This window comes from Podarcis raffonei, chromosome 4 (genome assembly GCF_027172205.1).
Source record: "Podarcis raffonei isolate rPodRaf1 chromosome 4, rPodRaf1.pri, whole genome shotgun sequence".
Classification (NCBI taxonomy): Eukaryota; Metazoa; Chordata; class Lepidosauria; order Squamata; family Lacertidae; genus Podarcis; species Podarcis raffonei.
Genome location: NC_070605.1, coordinates 46,609,152 through 46,629,349, shown reverse-complemented (window position 1 = coordinate 46,629,349; position 20,198 = coordinate 46,609,152). Strand labels below are relative to the sequence as shown.

The window sequence follows — 20,198 nt, the reverse complement described above, 5'->3', positions numbered from 1 at the left end:
TTGCACAGAAAGTATAATGACCGGTTTATAAGATACCACCAGAACTCAATATAGCATAAGGAGAAGACATTAAAAATATAGTTTTGCCATCCAAAATGAGGCATCCCTTACCACATATATTGTAAACCCAGCTATTGTTCACATCAGCTAGTTTATAGTTTCCTCTATAGACTGTAGTGAAAACTGATCTCTTAAAACATAAAGGGGAAAAACAGTCCCACGATGAACAGCTGGGCTTAACAGGTGAAAATATGGATCTAATGGTTTTTCCATCAAAGCCTAGCTGCCTATTTGTTTTTCTTCTAGGAACTAATACTATTTGGACCTGATTTTTAATTAAGATGCCATAACAAAGTCTGGAATCCCAAACAATAATCCCTGAACATAGTTCTTGGTGAATGTATGTCCACAATCAGAGGAATCAGATATGCAGTTAAGCCACAAAGATGAACCCAATTTTTTACATTTTATACCTTTAGCAGTAATAGCAGGGTGAGGTCTACCATGAGCTAGATTTAGGCAGCTGCCGTAGGTGGCAAATGCTAAGAGGCAAAGTGTGCACACACCCTCACATATTTTCCTTTGCCCCCTAAGATAGTTCAGTGCCATCAGCTGTGGTGGATGGCTCTGCTCCATTACCAATGTTGCAACAAGAGTAAACTGCTGGTGTGGTTGTTTTTTGAACAACCTGTGTTAGGCAGTAAAATGTCTTGACTCAGCCCTGAGCAGTAACTGTACTAGACAGGGCAATCCTGTGCTGCACTCTATGATGAAAAGTCACCAAGAGATGGTTGAAAGCCCAAAGTTAGGATGATTTTGTGTGATATGCAAATGCATCCCACATATGAAGAAAGACAAAGCATACAAATGTACCAAAATCTGAAAACTTGCATGTTGGAAATGTAAAAACGGGGGGGGGGGGGGAGAGAGAATAGTCAATTCTGATCAAAGTAATTATTTTGACACTCGCATTGGTTCATTCTGACTCAGGTGGAATATAAATTTGAATCAATAAATAAACCAGAGTGTGTGTTTTTTTTAAAAAAGAACACCTACCTTTTTCCTCAGTGGTAAACAAATTATTAAGTATATTATTGTTTTCCCTTCTATATCCTAATGTATTTGTTCATCTATATACATCAATAACGATAAACTACTGCTGTTCTTCGTTAATCTACAAATAAAATTAATTCAACAACTCATGCATTACTACTAATTAAAACCAGAACTCTTGTCTTTGGAACAACATTGTGTACCTTACTTAAAGAACATTTTTTCCACTGGCATGCCACAGCCCACAAGAGTCCAAGGGAAGCCACTACAAGCATTCAGGAAAGGGTGAAGCACTATTACTACGTAACTAGTACATTATGTGTTCAAATAAATCCAGATGTTTATTCCAATGCTTTATTTTTGCTATGCAGTCCTGCCTTCAGTGTGGGAAGCAAAGACACATTGAGAACGATCCTTTGTTAATACGAGCCATGCCAAACAAAGAAGCATTGACAGAAATCAGCACTATTTCTTGTCACTAACTGAAGAGGTGAAATAGAACCTGTTTTTTTTCCATTTAAGACCACTATCTATCCTTAAAATACAGACTAAGTTTTAAAAAAGATAAATCAAAATAATACAGTCACCAGCTCTACTGACTCTCTTGAGAATCTGTGTACACTTCTTCATGGACATTTCTTACCCTGGAATAAACAGAGTAATGTCCCCATTGCATTTCCTATGAAACTGGAATGCCTTGGAAGATCTGCTCAGCAAGTTTGCTACACATTTATTTCTAACATTACTGGGGTTTTGTTTTTGTTGTTTTTAAGGAAAGATTAATTTGAAATGATATGGAAATTTGAACACTAATTTAAAAATAATGTGAACATTAAAATACAATAGAATACTAACCATAGGGCTTGACAGTTAGAAGGATTTATAGCCCTTCTCTAAGTTAGTGTTTTAATTCAGACTTCTGATTCTATATGAGATGCACTATAAATGCAACTGGAAGATAAGAAAACTCAACAAATATCTAGGTAGTTTGTTCCATGATGAGCTTTCTTCAAGGAACCATTGAACTCAGGAGTGGTGAGCATGGTAGGGAGGTTCTACTAAGCTGCACTCCTTATTGCCACTGGTGGAGGAAGAGGAATGCGGGGGGGAGTGCACTGTCCCCGGCAGTGCAATCCCGGTGAGGTGCCATCACGGTTGCTCCACCCCCGCACTGGGTGCCATGCCCCTGCAGGCAGCATGCCATGCCCCCAGGATGCACACTAGCCCTGCCCCTGCCTGCTCTCCGCTCCCCGGTGCCGGAGCATGAAGCTCCGCCACTGCTTATTGCCACTTACCAAGATGGAGAAGGGTGGCAGTGAGGTCAGGGCTGTAGAGTGGTACTCGCAGAGTGAAGTTAGTGTTCCTGCTGGTGTGTACCTGTTCAGCCCCAACTTTGATGCTGCCCTGCCTCCACAGCCTCCAGGAAAGCAGTAGCAATGCCACTGTCCTGACTGAACCAGGGATTCTTTTTTAAGGTCAGGTAAACTAGTTTCTGTAACAAAGGAAAAGCATACCTGAAAGCAGTGGCGGAGCTTCATGCTCCAGCACAGGGGGGTGGAGAGCAGGCGGGGCCATGGCGCACGTCCTGGGGGCGTGGTACCCAGCACGGGCGGGCAGCAGTTGTGATAGCACCCCACCAGGATTGCACTGCCGGGGCGATGTGCTCCCCCAGCCCCCCTTCCTCCGCCACTGCCTGAAAGGTGCACTGAACAGCTCCCTTCCAGGGCCTTTTCCAACTGGCCCAGGGGGCGTGGCCCAGGCCCTCTCTCCCAGCTATAAAGGGACTCCTGCTGCGGTGAGGCCTCGGACCATCGGCTGGGTGAGGACTGCAGGGCCTGCTCCATTCCAGGGCCTTTTCCAACTGGCCCAGGGGGCGTGGCCCAGGCCCTTATTTGGAACAAACTTTTTTGGGAAGGGTGGGAAGTGTTCTGCCATTGCTTCCCTGTTCCAGGTAGTTAATGTGCTTTAAAATGTCCTCAAGCAGTCGGTGGCAATTTAAATTTTTAATTTCTTTTGGGGATTAATTTTAGTATAATTGTTCTGTTCCTTTTTGTTGTTGTTGTTGTTTTATTGGTTCTGTATAGTTTGTGTTTTGTTTTTAAGGGGCGGGATCAGGGCTGCCTGAGAGTGGGGCCCCAGCCAACACGATGGCTGGGACAAGTTCCACAGGGGGGGAAGCACTGGGACATCCGATCTCGGTGATCATGGGCAGGAGGCGGAGTTACGCTAAGACCAGACTATGTCATTACCGAGGAGGCAGGTTTAGTCGTTGTTTGAAGACTATCCCTGCCTCCGGGTCTGGCCTTGACCGGATGGATACTGGAATCAACAGGGGAAACCTACATGACCTGAAGGTGTTGCTGTGTAATGCCAGGTCAATGATGAATAAAACCACTGCCATCCACGACCTGATTGTGGATGGAGGATTTGACCTGGCATGTGTGACAGAGACCTGGTTGGAGGAAGCAGATGGGCCTGTCCTTGCCGCTGCTTGCCCACCAGGTTTCTCTTACGCACAGCAACCCAGGTCATGTGGGCGGGGAGGGGGGGTTGCAGTGATTTTTAGGCAGTCACTAGCTTGCACCAGGCGTCCTACTGGGAAGATCCAGTTTTCTGAGTGCATGTTCTGGAAGTTGGGCAATAGGGGCAGTACAGGATTCCTTTTGGTGTACCGACCTCCCCGCTGCACCAAGGATTCCCTGTCTGAGCTGCTTCAGGTCGTGGTGGATTTTCTCCTGGAGACACCTAGTTTGGTTGTCCTAGGTGATTTTAACATCCATGCCAACACGACCTTACAAGGGGCTGCTCGGGACTTCGTGGAAAGCATGGCCTCCATGGGGCTGTCCCTGAATAAGTTTGGACCAACTCATAGTCATGGACATGCCTTAGACCTGGTGTTCACCTCTAGTGACGTGGGTGATCTGACAGTAAGTAAAAGTGAAACAAAAGAAGTGCCATGGTCAGATCACTTCCTGGTGCAACTGGACTTCTCCGCGACCCTTCCCCTCTGCAGGGAGGTGGGACCAATTCGGATGGTCCGCCCCCGCCACTTAATGGATCCAAATGGTTTCCAGAGAGTGGTAGGGGATGCTTTATCCCATGTTGATGGCCTTTCAGCTGATTCCCTGGTGGCCCGCTGGAATGCAGAGTTAACCAGGGCTATCGACTGTCTGGCTCCGAAGCGCCCTCTCCGATTGCATGGAGCCCGGACAGCCCCGTGGTTTTCTTCGGAGCTGAGGGCGATGAAACAATCGCTGAGACGGCTAGAGCGTCGGTGGCAAAAAACTCACTCCGAATCTGACCGGACACAGGTTAGAGCTCAACGTCGAGCCTACCAAGTGGCGATAGCGACGGCGAAGAAGACTTTCTTCACTGCCTCTATTGCATCTGCAGAAAATAGTAGCAGGAGACTCTTTCAGGTGGTTCACAATTTAACGGAACCACCTTTAGCACCGGGGCCTTGTAAAGACCCCAAGATCTCCTGCAACGATTTTGCAAAGTTTTTTGCAGATAAAATCACTCATATTTGGAAGGAGCTAGACACCACCGTGGGAGCAGGGCTGGGGTGGGAGAGTGCTAGAGCTCTGTCTGGTCAAGTTGCATGGAATCAATTTCAATCCGTTACCCCCGAGGATGTGGACAGGCTACCAACCACCTGTCTCCTTGATCCTTGCCCATCCTGGCTAATAAAAGCAAGCCGGGAAGGGCTGGGCGATGGGCTCTGCGGGGTGGTGAATGCTTCCCTCTGTGAGGGAACATTCCCAGATCCGCTGAAAGAGGCGGTCATTAAACCGCTTCTTAAAAAACCATCTTTAGACCCGGCCAGTATGGCCAACTATCGCCCAGTCTCAAATCCTCCATTCTTGGGCAAGGTGATTGAGCGTGTGGTTGCTGAACAACTCCAGGCACGCCTGGAGGATGCGGACCATTTGGATCCCTTCCAATCGGGATTCAGGCCTCATCATGGGACTGAAACTGCCTTGGTCGCGCTGGTTGATGATCTCCGGCGAGCTAGGGACAAAGGTGAGAGTTGTTTCCTAGTTCTGCTGGATCTCTCAGCGGCCTTTGATACAATCGACCACAACATCCTTCTGGACCGTCTAGAGGGGCTGGGAGCTGGGGACACTGTTATACAGTGGTTTCGCTCCTTCCTCCTGGGCCGTGTTCAGAAAGTGGTGGTGGGGGATGAGTGTTCAGACCCCTGGGCCCTCACTTGTGGGGTGCCTCAGGGTTCCGTCCTCTCCCCCATGCTTTTTAACATCTATATGAAGCCGCTGGGAGAGATCATCAGGGGGTTTGGACTGGGTGTCCATCAATATGCAGATGATACCCAGCTCTACCTCTCTTTCAAATCAGAACCAGTGAAGGCGGTGAAGGTCCTGTGTGAGTGCCTGAAGGCGGTTGGAGGATAGATGGCGGCTAATGGATTGAGGTTGAATCCTGACAAGACAGAAGTACTGCTTTTGGGGGACAGGGGGCGGGCTGGTGTGGAGGACTCCCTGGTCCTGAATAGGGTAACTGTGCCCCTGAAGGACCAGGTGCGCAGCCTGGGAGTCATTTTGGACTCACAGCTGTCCATGGAGGCGCAGGTCAATTCTGTATCCAGGGCAGCTGTCTACCAACTCCACCTGGTACGCAGGCTGAGACCCTACCTGCCCGCGGACTGTCTCGCCAGAGTGGTGCATGCTCTGGTTATCTCCCGCTTGGATTACTGCAATGCGCTCTACGTGGGGCTACCTTTGAAGGTGACTCGGAAACTACAACTAATCCAGAATGCGGGAGCTAGACTGGTGACTGGGGGCGGCCGCCGAGACCACATAACACCGGTCTTGAAAGACCTACATTGGCTCCCAGTACGTTTCTGAGCACAATTCAAAGTGCTGGTGTTGACATTTAAAGCCCTAAACGGCCTCGGCCCAGTATACCTGAAGGAGTGTCTCCACCCCCATCGTTCTGCCCGGACGCTGAGGTCCAGCGCCGAGGGCCTTCTGGCGGTTCCCTCATTGCGAGAAGCACAGCTACAGGGAACCATGCAGAGGGCCTTCTCGGTAGTGGCGCCTGCCCTGTGGAACGCCCTCCCATCAGATGTCAAAGCGATAAATAACTACCTGACATTCAGAAGACATCTTAAGGCAGCCCTGTTCAGGGAAGTTTTTAATCTGTGATATTTTAGTGTATTTTTGGTTTCTATGGAAGCCGCCCAGAGTGGCTGGGGAAACCCAGCCAGATGGGCGGGGTACAAATAATAAATTATCATCATCATCATCATCATCATCATCATCAATTCTTTTATGATCCAACCTTCTCCATCTTACATGCATACAGGATGCATACATTTATGCAGGAGTACAATAAGGTAACTATCTGACCAGCCAAGATTACCTTAAGAGATATTCAGCCCCCACCCACCCCACCCTTGATGGGAAGGTCAGCACAAATTGGACCTACATGCATAAAGGAAATCAGTGTGCCTGTTCTCACAACAAATTATATATCCCCCAATTATTTTTCCTCCATTTCCCTACATTTTACTATTCCTTTACTATTCCTTTTTCGAACTTGAGCTAGGAAAGTGAGACAGCCACATTTTCTGATCTATGAAAGCTGCATGGTACAGTAGGTGTAGTTAATGTGACTGCCACCTACATCATCCCTGACCATTGGCCATGCTGATTGGGGCTGTTGTGAGCTGTAGCCCACAACGTCTGGAGGGAACAGCATTGACAGCCTCTGGTGAAGGGAATGGCATTTAATTGACTCTGCTGTCCTTCCTGTGCAAGCAAAGCTATTCCTAACTTTGTATCATCTGTGTAATATGTTTGAAGCAATTTCCTCTCCGTAATACTTAAAACACATTTCATTAACATACTGTTAGTTACACTTGTGCATTTGCATTTTAGGGTCACACCTTATGGTAACTCTCATGTTAAGACATAGTTAATTATTAGAAGAGACCAAAAGGCCATGGTGAGTTTGGTACTTAATAATTTGCTTTATTGTTCAATGAGTTACAGCATAAGATCTGCAATTCTTAAGTATTCAAAGTTTTGATTCAGCAACTTTTCACTGAAGCTCAGCTACATGCCTCTTGTATTTAGAGTCAATTGGTTAAAATTAAGCAAAGAATGTTGTTGTTGTTGTTGTCCCGAAGCGGGTTACAACAATTTAAAATTCAGTAACCAAAACAGTTAATCACAGGCATAGGGATAGGTATAGTGTGGGTCCTAAAATACACATCTCAAGGCCCAGAATGAAGTGTTGCATCTTCAACATTTGCAGAATAACTGTACAATGAATGCGCTGGAGACATCTTTGTGGGGAATGAATTCCAGAATTTAGGGGCTGCCATAAAGAACGCACTGTCTCAGGTACCACTACCTGAAATTCTGAGGGTGGCAGAACTACTTACAGGGGCTAATATTTGTGGCCCAAGTCATTTAGGGGCTTAAACAATAGTGTGAACACCTTAAATTTAACCAGGAAATGAACTGGAAGCCAATGTAGCTATGACCAGCAACCCCAGCCAGTAATCAGAGCACTGCATTTTGAACCAGTTGACATTTTCAAGCTGTCTTCATGGGCAGCCCCATAGACAGCACATTGCAATGATCCAGTCAGGATAGAGTACCAGCATAGAGTACCATGGTCAGGTTATAGCTGTCAAAAAGGAGCCATAGCTGGTGAACCAGCCAGAGTTGAAAATGCACACTCCAAATCACCAAGGCCACCTGGGCCTCAAATGAACCTGCTCCTTCCAGAGGAGTGCAACCCATCTTCCCACCTCCTGGACTTGAGAACTTGGAACACTTACGACCTCTGTCTTTTCAGAATTCAATTTCAATTTGTTGGCCCACATCTAGCCCACCACTGCCTCTAAAACCTGTCTAACACCTCAGCCACTTCTCCTTATTCAGATGGAACACAGAGATAAAGCTAGATGTCATCCACAAATTGACTACACTTTACTTCAAAACTCCTGATAACAGCTCCCTGCAGTTTCAACAACCGGGGGGGGGGGGGAATGGAACCCTGTGGGACACCATTGGAAAGCTGCCAGACTGTTGAGATAGGAGGAGAACCAAGCCATCAAGAGGTAAAGAGGAACAAACAGGGTCTCTCTCACACACAGTCACCATATGTCATAAACTAGGGCATCCAATGCAGTCTCAGTGCCATGACTGAGCCTGAAGCCAAACAGACATGCATCCTGATGTTCAAGCAAAAAGGGATATTTGCCACTGTGAGATAGTTGTCAAAACCTTCCGGGATAAAAGATTGCTTAATTTTGTTCCTAATAAAGTTGTACGTTTCACATTATACTGGTTAAGGATAGCTATTTCCATATAGCTGCATTGAGCCCATTCAATAAATATTCATTGACAAGTCGATCAGCACTACACTGCTGTTTGTAAACCTATGTATGTTTCTTGCCATCCCAAATAATTTTGCAATCCTGAAATCTCATTTGGAGGTGTGGGAAAACCCAAGTCCACTTTCTTTTCCATATAGTACTCCGCTTCTCCAGTTTTATCTACTGTTATTTGCACCATTCCTAATTCCATGCTGGAAGCTATGCACAAAACTCAAAATGCTACAACAAAGATCTACTACTGGAAATCACATCTTCCCTTTCAAGATAGATGATAGATATAGATAGATAGATAGATAGATAGATAGATAGATAGATAGATGATAGATATAGATGATAGATAGATACAGCCACTGGGAAAGTATATACAGTATCATTCTTTCCTGAAAGCCTCATCCTTGCTAGATTGTCTCTGGAACACTTCCAAAGATATCACCCAACAGTCAATAGGTCCCAGCAAAATAATGTTTAGAGACACCTTTCCTTCTGTCATCGGTAAGAAGTTTCAGCATCATTTTTCAGATTTTATTTCCTTGAAGTAGACAGCACTGGAGTTTTGTAATATTTTATCTACAAATATAGAAATGTATGTACTATACAAAAGTGTGTGCTCCTATCAAGCAACAAAAATGTCATATTTCCAGGAAGAAACAACTGGCAGCCCAGAATACTTCTAGCCTTCAGCTAATTCTCAGATCTCTCTCTCTGCTTCTTTCTCTGTCTGCCTGCTCAGCTCACATACATGAATACTTGCATCAGCCAAGTTCTCTTAGCTGGGGTGGGGTGAGGTCACAGTTACATTACCTCTTATGTCCAACAGAATTAATCAAGAATTCTCCAGAGAGATCCCACAAAAATAGAATTATTTATTATTTACATTATGAAGAAAAAATGGTTCAAAAAGAAGGTTTTTCATAAAAGTATCTACCTCAAGTCAATGCTACTGTGATATAGACTTAGCTGGTATGCGGAATAGTTTTGAACCTTGTAGTTGCTAGCACTTAAACTATTTTTATTCAAAATACTTCACAGTGAATTCCTACATAAATCCATGAGAGACTATGGTTCTGTTCTCACTGCTAACAAGTGTCCTTCCTAATTCCAACAGCAAGCCTGGTATTCTTATGACAAAAAAGGCCCATTATTTGGAGTAGCTGAACCCTGGAATGGAAAAGAAATAAGGAACAATGTACTAAAGCAGTCAAATGCCACTGGTCTCTCTCTCTCTCTCTCTCTCTCTCTCTCTCTCTCTCTCTCACACACACACACGGAGGGTAGGGGTGGGATAGAATAAAATAGCTGACCTCACAAGAGTAGTTCAGTAGTAAAAGGTAGCATCAGTGGAAAGGCTAATTTTTAAACCATGCAAGTTAAAAATAAATATGTATTCCCTCTAGATGCACAAAAGTATTTTGGTAATAATAAATATCATTGCCACATTATATAATATAGTAATAATCTTATTCAATCATTACCCTTATTATGCTTTTTACTAATTCACACTAAAATTAAGGCAGCAATAAAACTCTGGAAGAGAAAACTTCTAAATAATTTGTTGACTGTTGTTGTGCTACTCCTTACAACCATAATGGTAGAAGATCTCCAATATCTTCCAAGGACATTTAAATATATTCAAGGACTCTGGCAATTCTCTTCAAGTTACGATTCATTTTACCAATCAGAAAGTGCAGCTTAATTAACCACTATAATATACAGGTGCTTGAAAAATGCAGGCACAAATTTCTCCAACTGATTAACAGGGAAGAGTCTGTGGCACACTGGATTTGGTTTTCTTCCTCCGTGCCTTACAAGTTTCTTGTCATCTAATTAGGTCTCCCTTCAAACATTTCATAAAATGTAACATCATATGATAATTTAGGCAACCTGTATCATCTCAAAAATATATTGACAAGTCACTGTATTAAGCGGAGACAGATGATGGAAGAAATAAAATATGATGTCTGGCTTTGTAGCACAAAACTCTTGAGATATAGAATCCTTAAAATTTACACTGTGCTAGTATTCCGTTCTGCACTGATGCAATGGACATGTTATAATATACAATTTCAATATAGAGTTCTTTGAACTTTTTGATTGCTAGCTCCTTTGCGGGAACTTCAGATGTGGAAAACTTGCCATTAAGTTGAACTACGCTTTTCATCATAATAATTGGTCCTTTTCCATTGGGATCTCCCTTCCAAGCTTTCTACACATTATTTTCTGAAATTTTCATTCAGGTGTTCTGTTTTTCAAACCCATATTAAACAATGTTTAGATACTACTAAGTATATTCTGATCACACAACTAAACATACATAGATCAGCTGGTAGAGCCATTAGACTCTTAATCTTGGGGTTGTGAGTTCGAGCCCCACGTTGGGCAAAAGATTCCTGCATTGCAGAGGGTTAGAAAAGATGACCCTCATGGTCCCTTCCAATTCTGCAATTCTATAATAAACAACCTACTGCCTGTCTTTAAACAAGCACAATTAAAGAGTAAGAAGGAGAGTAGCAGGACTTTCACACAGGCCAAGCTATATCACTTCTTGTTTAAACACAGCCTCACTCCTACCTGGAATGCAAATTTAGTTTCTATATGATTCCTTTGGTACTCCATTGACACATTTATCATCCAACAAGTGTACTTAGAAAAACGCAAACAAACATGACTTGGAAAGTACAATGCAAAATTAGGGTTTCATTGTCTAGGTTTGGTTAGGTTTTTGTGGGAACCCCTTTTTCTCTCCTTAGGACCTCATATACAAATTCCAAACTTTTCAACAAGCGATTAATGCTCAATATTTTATTCTTAATAACAGGCTTCTGACACCCAAAGATTTGACCTAGAAACTATGTATGACAGATCACCACTCCCTTTATCAGCTGGCCAAGCTCTGAGATCAGTGGTGGGTGGGCATCTTCCCAGAAGCTGTAACCGGCTTTTCCATAATGCAGAATAGGATATTCTCTGCATTTATACCCCAACCATAGAGTTCCCTCTCTCAAGAGAAACCGACAACCACAAAACTCAATATGCCAATGCCCAAGTAAAAGCATATTTGGATGAATCTGATTTTGTTTCCCAGGACTTAGAACTACTGTATTGTGAACTACTGTGCTCTTTATTGCTTGAGATGTTTTTTACAATTAGTTGTTCTGCTTATTAATTTTATCTGTGTTTAATTTAAATATCATGCATCAGATACCACCTGGGATCACTATTTGACGAAGGGCAATTACAGATTTTCTAAATAAATAAAAAATAAAAAAGTGAAATTATATGTGGGAGAAGATTTGAGGAACAAGAATTGCCTGCTTTTCTGCATACCTCAAATATGGCTAACAATAAGCAGGAAACATGTACAGAACTTTTACATGCAATGTATTGGCTTGGATCCAGGGATGTCTTACACAAGCAGAAAATCATTTCCACTTGCACTAGAATTGGTATAATTTGCTTGTACTGCTGCAGGCCTCTACCATTCCAGAGGGCTCATCACCCATGAGGAGTTGTGGGAGAGCACTGGGTGTCTGTAGCGGTGGTGAAACACCAGGAAATCTGTTGAAGAAGCAGAATTCCACTCAATCTGATCTGGATCCAGTCCAGATCACTATCTGCATACCAAAGTGCACTAAACGTGAAGGAGCATGAGGCTCCCATGTCAAAAACAAAGATTTCGGTTCAACCCTCAGACATTGTTTCTATGAAAGAGTAAGGTCACATTAAAGCATGAGCAATGACTGAGCAATGTCACCAGGTGCAACTTCTCTAATCAGTGCAGTACACAGATTCAAAGAGATACTGGGTAGAATTGTCCTTATCTGTACAATTCTTACAAGGCGCAACACCCTAAAGTACAGAAAGGTCCTGGAGAAACACAATAATTTCAGAAACGACACTAAACCAGTCAGTCAAACCAGCCGTAAGACAAACTCAGAACTACGTCACTTCAGAAAGGTGCCCCTATCTGCTGCAACACAATGGATTTCATCAGCAGCCAGCTTCTATTAGATTTATTGCCTGCCCTTCAGCACAAGATCCCAGGGTGGATTACAGCAATGTAAAACACAACATTATTAGAAACACTTTCAAAAAGAATATATAATTACAACTAAAGTGGGTCCTAAAAATTTGTTTCGTGGCACCTCACTTTTCTTTCCACCCACCCCCTGCTCCCAGTATGAAGCTTTGCCTTTTGAGAGAGATAAAGATGTAGGCAGTACTGAGCCTAATCTAATTCCTAACTTCCCTCCTTTGGGGCTCCACTAATAGAAATTTGGGGACTTAGTTTATAGACGCATAGCAGACTTCTTTCCGGGTGCTAACTGTGTAATAACATGGTTACCATTACACAACCAAGAAGGCTGAAATGCCAGAAACTACCGTGGTACCTTGGGTTACAGACACTTCAGGTTACATAGGCTTCAGGTTACAGACTGCGCTAACCCAGAAATAGTACCTCAGGTTAAGAACTTTGTTTCAGAATGAGAACAGAAATCGTGCGGCGGCAGTGGGAGACCCCACAAGCTAAAGTGGTTAAAAACAGTTTCAGGTTAAGAACAGACCTCCAGAACGGATTAGGTTCTTAACCCAAGGTACCACTGTACTTGGGAATATTTTATTTGCATCCTGATACACAGGGACAGATAGAACTTTCTTTAAAAGCTGTTGTAATCCTTGGGACACCTTGCCACATTGTGAGAATCTGAACTAGCTTAGAAAGAAAGAAAGAAAGAAAGAAAGAAAGAAAGAAAGAAAGAAGTATTCATTATCCTTTTATTTTACTAACTTGCTATTTATACCAGCTCAAGCTTCTCATTTATAAGCAAAGGGTTAGGTACTTTTAGAAGTGCCTCCCTTCTCTGAAATGAAAACCAGCATCAAAACTGTTCAAGCCACAAGCATTTATATTTAGGGAGATTAAGGTTACTTTTAAAATAATTTCACCAATATTTTGATGAAGTCATCAGGCACTGCAGCTATGAATCTGACTTATTTATGTCTAGGTTTTTGCCAGTTTCCTGTCAAAATGCCACAGAAGACCTGTTAAATGTATATCAGACAGCAATATCTGATGCAGCGCTCACATAGACGATTAAAGCTCAATTCCCACAGTCATTCTGTGTTTTAATCGGGTACATTGATAAAGAGATAAAGAGTAAATTATAGCTTATAGATGTCATCGTACGTTACGTGTAGTTAAGTGGGACTGATCTTCTTTCCAGATAGTCTGGATCTATGCAGAAGCACACCCACACCACTACTTCTAGAGTGGCTCCGAAAACAAGACAACAATTAAAGATAAAATGGTTGAAAAATCAATACACTGTACTGCAAAGAAACTGGACCTGCAAATGTTGCATAGTAATAGCCATATTACTATTTCAAAGTCACTAACAGTGGAATCTTAAAGAATGTACACACAAAAGTACTGTAACGTTCAATGAGAATTATGTCCAAACATACAAGGTTACAGTTGCAGTCCAATCCTATCAAGAACTTGCTTGTTTACAGATAACACACCTTTTGTTACAGGCCACCTTTTGAAAAAGCCTAGTGGAACTTCAGAGTGTATCACATTTTTAATGCATTAGAAAGCAAATTTATTAAATGGAGATTATTTTACACAACATTTTATTCAGGCCAGTGTTCAGGTTAAGCAAAGATCTAACTGGGAGATGTAACAAAGTTCAGCAAACTTTTTTTTTTTAAAAAAAAAGATGGATCAATTATTAGACTTACTAGGGCATAACACTGTTTATATAAGACTAAGTGCAAAGTCCTGACCTCTGCATTTCCCCCATGACCTCAGAGAACAGACACTCATCTCTTTCCTCAGTCAAGACAGACTGTATGCTTAGAAGATCTCTCAATGCACTAAAGCTCACTCTAGAGCTTTAAAAGAATGTAATGGCCTAATTAAAAATAAATAAATGAATGAACACTGAATAAAGATTGCCCACAGATGCCAGAACAAGTCTAGCTAAACATAACAAAATGGAAACTGGAGACCCCAATAAGTATTCTACATTCACAGACAGGTTTCTAGGATCAAAGGCTAAACTGCATAATACACATACATTTCCTGGATTCTAAATTTTCAATTGGTACATCAAGATGCAAGTTCACAGTTCCTTCCATCTCTTGATACACCTAGACAAGCCCATTAATCCAAAATTTATTTTGCTTGCTTTCTCTATCATAACTACATACAGAATCACATTACGCATGACAACAGATTCAGGGCAACAGATATACTGGCGAGTCAAAAGTGTGTTGACATACTCTTAGAAAACACAGTGGAACCATCCTTATCGAGAATACTAGCCAAGTGCATCAGATGCATATATAATGCTTTACACTGTTTACCCCAGTAATTTTTTAACACAGTGACAGAAAGCTGCCATAATTATTACAAATCACATGAAATTCTGGTTTTTATAGCAACATGGGCAAAAGGTACCATGGAATTTACATAAAGCCTTGAATTAATTCACATCAAAGAAAGTATCCAGCAATATTCCACTACTGTTAACAACAGTAAAAAGCCTTGGCTTAGAAAAATCTTAGACTTTATTGTGGGGTAAGGAGTAAAGTACTACAATGAGTACTAAATACAGTATAGTCGTACCTTAGAAGTCAAACAGAATCCGTTCCGGAAGTCCATTCGACTTCCAAAGCATTCGAAAAATAAAGTGTGGCTTCTGATTGGCTGCACGAAGCTCCTGCAGCGAATCGGAAGCCATGGAAGCCCTGTCGGATGTCCAGCTTCCAAAAGAGCATTAAAAAACCAGAACAGTCACTTCCAGGTTTCGATCGTTTGGGAGCCAAAATGTTTGAGAACTAGGCTGTTTGAAAACCAAGGTATGACTATATGTTGAAAGTAGCTGAAAATAGTATCCGGTGTATATCTATACAACACTAAACATTAAAAAAATCCCCCTTGTAACTTCACAAAAAGTTATAGCAAGTAGATAAAATCATAAAAGCTTTGACCAAAATATTTTTAAAGGGGAGATGATGGAATATTTCCATTTGTTTTCAGCCCTGAATCAGAAAGAATCCTAAAAGTTCCTTATTTTTATGTACTGTACTCATTTATTCAATTGCCATTCAAATTTCTAAATATCAAACCTAAGGGCAGAAAAAGCCATATAAAAGCAAAGACTTCACATTGCTGCATTTCTTGTACTTTAACACAGTTGATTCTGGTTGCTACTTTTTTTTGGTTGCTACATAATTTCTGGTTGCTACATAATTTTTTAAAAAATATCTTCATCTTGATGAAAATATAGGAATAATGGAGCATTATATCTTTTAAAGCTATCAGTTATTCAGATATTGTCTCATTTAGAAGATGAAATGCTAAACATAAGATAATTTAATTATATTTTAATGGGATTTTCTATCTGAAATTTAAAAAAAGTGAATACAGCTTGAACTCCACTGCAAGATTGGCTAATTTACACCTCTCTCATTACACACACAATGGAAGGGGGGAAACAAGAGTTTCTTTGTTTGTGTACATTAGCTCAAAGCTGTAAAAGTCATTCAGTGGAACTTTACTATGCTTTCACCCATACCTTGCTTGTAACAACATTTGTAGCCTCTGAAATTACATGGGGTGCAGTCAGACTAAGGTAATCACCCTTCACTTTTGATTCATGGAGCCTGAAGAAATGGATTTATGTGTATTACACAAGCAGTTAAAAGGCAGGTTCCCCGTTTATTACTTCTTTCTTCCAAAACTATACCAAAGCAAAAACTGAGTAAATAAAGAAGTCCATCACATCGGAAATGTGGAAATATAGCCAAGGTTATTCTAGATAAAATTACCAGTTTCCTACATCAATACTTTTACTCAGAAACACCATAACAACATGAACTAAGTAGTGTATACTGCCATCTGCCATGAATGCCTTTAGAAGAAAAAATGGTATTTATTAGTACATACAAAATGTATATGTATCAACAGGTAACAGGAAAAAAGTTGGTGCAGTGTATTTAACCAGTATTTTGTCCACATTTTAAAACCATTTTAAAACCACTTCCAAATGGAAGTGGAAAACTTCTAAAACGTAGCCACACAGCAAAAGGTGGAAGTAGAGCAGTAGTTATTGGCACAAGCTCACTTAGTAAGAAAATTCCCAGCTGCCTGCTAGGAGCGAGGCTGCAAACCTGGACACACTAACCTATAAGTCCTCCATGGGAATTTTGTCCAAGTAAGACAAATACAGGATTGAGCAGTGAATGATTTATGCACAGCATCATGCTACTTCTTCTTCCCCAAAAAAATGATGACACAAAAAAACGGGAAAATGTAGTAGAACCATTCACAACTATCTAGAAAGACGGACTCTGGTCAGTCTCTGAAAAATGGCACTTTTCAATATCAGCTATAATAGCCTTTGATTTAGGATCAGAGATGCTGTGTGTTAGTCGTTCCAATTTCAGATTACAATGCTATGAGACTACTGATCCTGTGGCATTTATAGTGCTACTCAAGTACACCCACTGAAATAGATGGACATGGCCTATTCTGAGTGAAGCTTAGCTGAATACCAACTATCATTGACTGTAAGAAGAGATGAAAGGTTTTTTCTTGCTTTCTTTTTTTCTTTTCTTGCTTTCTTTCAAGGGAAAACTTGATCTTCAGATCTCAGCCATTTTGTTTTCCCTGATTTTGTTTCACAGCTTTTTTTGGGGGGGGTGCTTCTAACATTGACATTGACAGCTATTGCTGAAGCATAGCAAATTCTCATCCATTTGGGAGCATTTAAAATTACATCCATGCCATATGCAAGTATTGTTGACATTCCAAGGAAGAGGAAAAAGAGCCACGCTTTAGTGGCCCCTCACCACTAAATGATATATAAAAAGGAGCTCTTATATACATATAAAAAGGAGCTCTTATGTACAGTTTTAAAAACTCTAATGTGTCTCAACTTGATAAGGTGAAGTGTGCTACACAGCCATAATCCGTGAATAAAAACATTTGTACTTTGCCATTTACAAATCCAGGCATTCCAGATTTGCCGAACCTTGCAGGATAACTTTAGCTTTTAGGGTGCTTTCAAGCCGAGCATAGTAACTGCAGCTTCTCGGCTGCAACAGTGCTGGAATTGGCTAGCACATATTCTGCCCAAGCCAGGAAAGTGAACTGTAAAACTAATAATTTCCCTTGAGCCTACGCTAAACCAATGCATGCCAGCTACTCCCACAGGAACAGAGAGCCTAACAGTTAAGAAAGAAGCTGTGTGTAAACAACCACTCTGCTTCAAGGCAGTTGTTCTTATAGGCTATGGCGGATTTGATTCAAATATATACCGCAGTAAACAAATTCGGAAAATAGCATACCAAACCATTATTTTTCTCCTGTGAAAGGATCTAGTGGCCCAAGCATCTGAGACCCAAGCCAAGATTCTCTTTTTCCTTAAGAAGATACACGCAACCATGATCTGAAGAAAACAGATTTTATTTCAAGTGGCCTTCCATAGTTACCATCTCTTGCCATTTTTATGCACTACTAACAACATTTAAATTTAGTATGTATCCTTTTTAATAAATGAATCACAGCTTTTTTCTATTAATATGTTTTTGGATTTTGAGAATCAATTTGCATTTGTTTTAAAGAAATGTATACAGGTAAATAGTTAAAAATCTAGCTGACATGGGGGAAGGCCTGTGAAATCTTTTAGGAAACCAGACTGCTAATCAAGACTAGGTTGCCTCCAGCTACCACAGCAAAAACAGAGTCTCAGCAGACCTCATGAGTAGCATATTTTACATGCGTTCTTCCCCACCTCAGCTCTATCCCATGTTGGATATTAGATTTTAAACTTTTAATTAAATAGATATTTACTATAGATACATATGAATGCAAAAAAAGAGACAGAAACACAAACATTCATCTACTGAATACATATGCATGCCAGATTATACTACCCAATACACTGAAGCAACTCCTTTTGTTTTTAAGAAAACGTATCTTTGCTTCCTGCCCCCTTCCCACCAGCACATTCCCACTCACAGATAGCTCTGTTTTAACATTTTCTTTATTACAGCCTTGAAAAAGTGGGATGATGAATAACTACTATAAGTTTTTCCTGCAGGATTTAACAAGTATAACATAGAATGCTAGTCACAGCAAATGTCTGGGTGGAGTAGAGAAACCTCAGAAATGCTCCACACAGAGCCAGAAATTAAGAGCTGTGCCAACACTCCAATCATGTGCCGATCAGATTCATTTTTACAGAGCGACAACACATGCCATGTTCAATTCTTTGAAGAGAAGCTGTCTCAGGTTGATTCTGTGTTTAATTAGCAAGCATAAGAAAGCTATCAGGAATCAGGTGTTGAATGAAAGTCAAATGAATCAAGTACAGCCCATGGAGATGTGATGAAATGGCTGAGTTACAAAAGCTGGCTTGGATACGGGGTGGTAGGAGATGCTTCTGGGTGGGATGTTTTGCTGAAGTGTGGCAATGACTTGTGAAGCCATGTCTTCTTCTACTATACTAAGACTTGCCCTGGGACTGATTCAGGTGATATACAAATTGTGCAAACAAGCCTTTATGAAATAATGCGTTATTGCATACTCAACATAAAACTAATAACAGTTCTTAAACTCTAGAATTGCAGTATGTTCAGCTGTGATGAAGCAACCCTGAGCTCCTTTTTATTTAATAAATAAAACACAAAATAATGTACATTTCTTAATGAAATAGAAGTCCAAAGTGCTGGCCACCATATGACAATAGCTGTGAAGTGCAAACCAGATAGCTCATGTCTACCACTACAGACGACCAAAAAATAAACTTCATTGCCATAAAATATTGATTAGGGTGTTCTCGTGATAGTGGCAATTGAGGTCCATTTCAGATTACTTCATATTGTGATAAGAAGCAACCATTTTGTGAAATATGAAGAATTATTCCACTTTCCTTACCTCAGTTTCACAAATAAAAAATCTATATTAATGTATCCTTATTATCACATATAAGCCAAGAGGTGTGTGAATATGTGTGAATCACTAATGTCCACCAAATAGTGGCATACAATAAAATGGGGGTGTAGAATTTCACATGCACTCTGCTTTGGAAATGGAATGTATACAGTGGTAACCCAGGTGACAAACACTTCGGGTTACAAACTCCACTAATCCGGAAGTAGTACCTTGGGTTGCAAACTTTGCCCCAGGATGAGAATGGAAATCGCACGGCGGCGTGGCATCAGCGGGACGCCCCATTAGCGAAAGTGCGCCTCAGGTTAAGAAATGTTTCAGGTTAAGAACGGACCTCCAGAACAAATTAAGTTCTTAACCAGAGGTACCACTGTATTAACGTATTCCTGCATTGCAGAGGGTGGATTAGATGGTCCCTTCCATGATCCCATCCAAATCTACAATTCTGTGATACTATGCTGGACACTACAGGCGATTTTTAAGCATGTTTAGCAAAGGTGTTTTTTTACCAACACATGAAACAAAATATGCACTTCGAACAAATATTACAAATCAAAGTATGTCTTCAGCTGTGGGAAAGTGAAGTTGGCTTTCTATTTCTTCTGCACAAATACCTATTGGTTTCAAGGCCTAATTCAAAGTGCTGCTTATTATCTATGAAGCCCTAAATGACTTGTAACCAGAATATCTGAAGGATGAACTCCTTCCCTGTTTACCTGTTATCAATTACAATCACTGGCTCTATGTTTCACCATGAGAGGTACAGCTAGCAATAACATGGGATGAGGGCCTCTGTGGGAGTTAACTCAGTTG

General features: G+C 41.3%; 1 protein-coding gene across 4 annotated transcripts in view; it reads right to left on the bottom strand.

The window, feature by feature from the left end:
• The window catches only part of ROBO1 (roundabout guidance receptor 1), a 571,646-nt gene that overhangs the window by 231,724 nt on the left and 319,724 nt on the right, over positions 1 to 20,198 (bottom strand). The window lies entirely within an intron of this gene.